This window comes from Dasypus novemcinctus, chromosome 1, assembly GCF_030445035.2.
Source record: "Dasypus novemcinctus isolate mDasNov1 chromosome 1, mDasNov1.1.hap2, whole genome shotgun sequence".
NCBI classification, from domain to species: Eukaryota; Metazoa; Chordata; class Mammalia; order Cingulata; family Dasypodidae; genus Dasypus; species Dasypus novemcinctus.
In genome coordinates this window covers 122,363,890-122,365,695 of record NC_080673.1, presented here as the reverse complement: position 1 = coordinate 122,365,695, position 1,806 = coordinate 122,363,890, and the positions used below count along the sequence as shown (strand labels likewise).

General features: G+C 39.0%; 1 non-coding gene across 1 annotated transcript; it reads right to left on the bottom strand.

Annotated features, from left to right (window-relative positions):
- Positions 1-1,316: 1,316 nt before the first annotated feature.
- Positions 1,317-1,472, bottom strand: LOC111764764 (U1 spliceosomal RNA). The gene has a single exon (XR_002797291.1). It is a non-coding gene; the product is annotated as a U1 spliceosomal RNA (small nuclear RNA).
- Positions 1,473-1,806: the final 334 nt, after the last annotated feature.

Here is a 1,806-nt window from a genome sequence, read left to right as displayed (position 1 = left end):
GACAAAATACAGCATCCTTTCTTGATAAAAACTTACTGCAAAAAATAGGAACTCGGGAAACGGACTTTGGCCCAGTGGTTAGGGCATCCGTCTACCACATGAGAGGTCCGCGGTTCAAACCCCGGGCCTCCTTGACCCGTGTGGAGCTGGCCCATGTGCAGTGCTGATGCGCACAAGGAGTGCTGTGCCACACAGGGGTGTCCCCCACGTAGGGGAGCCCCACGCGCAAGGAGTGCGCCCTTAACAAGAGCCGCCCAGCACAAAACAAAGTGCAGCCTGCCGAGGAATGGCGCCGCCCACACTTCCCGTGGTGCTGACGACAACAGAAGCGGACAAAGAAATAAGATGCGGCAAAAAGACACAGAGAACAGACAACCGGGGGAGGGGAGGGGAATTAAATAAATAAATAAATCTTAAAAAAAAAAAAAAATAGGAACTGAAGGAAACTTTCTCAGCATGTTAAAGGCCAGAGATGAAAAGTCCACAGCTCACATTGTACTCAATGGTGAAAAGGGGAAAACTTTCCAGGTGAGATCAGGAGCAAACAAGGATGTCCCGTCACCACTTTTGTTCAATATAGTGCTAAATGTTCTAGCTAGAGCAATTAGGCAAAAAAGGAAATAAAAGGCATCCAAATGATAAAGGAGCAACTAAAACTTTCACTAGCCACAGATGATACGAGCATATATTTAGAAAATCCTGAAAAATCTACAACAAAGCTGCTAGAGTTAATAAATATTTCAGTAGACTGTCAGGACACAAGATCAATATGCAAAAATCTATGGTGTTTCTATACACTAAAAATGCATAATCTGAAGGGGAACTCAGGGGAAAAAATTCCATTTACAATAGTGACTAAAAGAATCAAATATTCAGGAATAAACTTAATGAAGATTGTAAAGCACTTGTGTTCAGAAAATTACAATGTGTTGCTAAAAGAAATTTTTTAAAAAGACCTAAATAATGTAAGAACAGTCCATGCTCATGGATTGGAAGAATAAATATCATTAAGGTGTCAATTCTACCCAAATCGATATACAGATTCAATACAATCCCAATAAAAATTCCACCACCTTTTTTTAAAGAAATGGAAAACACAATTATCAAATTTATTTGCAAGACTAAGGTGTTTTAAGAAACACCTTAAAAAGGAAAAGCAAAGTTGGAGTACTCTGAATTCTGGACTTCACATCATATTACCAAGCTACAGTGGTAAAAACAGCATAGTAGTGGCATAAAGATAGGCATATAGACCAATGGAACTGAAATGGTGGTCCAGAAATAGACCCTCACATCTATAGTTAAGTGATTTTTTCCAGGGGAGAGTATGAATGCAGTCCCCCACTACCACAAATTATGCAGTGAAGTTTCCCACATTTGGGGAAATCACAGGAATCAATATATCCAGAGTGTAAAAGATAAGTTTTTCCCTGGGAAAATCACCTTCACAATCATGATATCTGGGTAAGTATGGTCAAGTATTTTTGACAAGCCTGTCAAACACAACCACCTGGGTAAGAACAGTCTATTCAACAAGTGGTCCCTGGAGAACTCAATATCCATAGCCAAAAGAAAGAAAGAGGACCTCTATCTCCACTTTATACAAAAATTAAATCAAAATGAATCAAAGACCTAAGTATAAAAGATAGAACCATAAAGCTCCCAGAAGAAAATTTAGGAAAATATCTTCAAGATGTGTGACACTTGGTGCATTCTTAAGCCTTGACCAAAAGCATAAGCAATGAAAAAAAAAAAAAGGATAAATGGGATCTCCTCAAACTTAAACACTTTTATGATTCAGAGGAC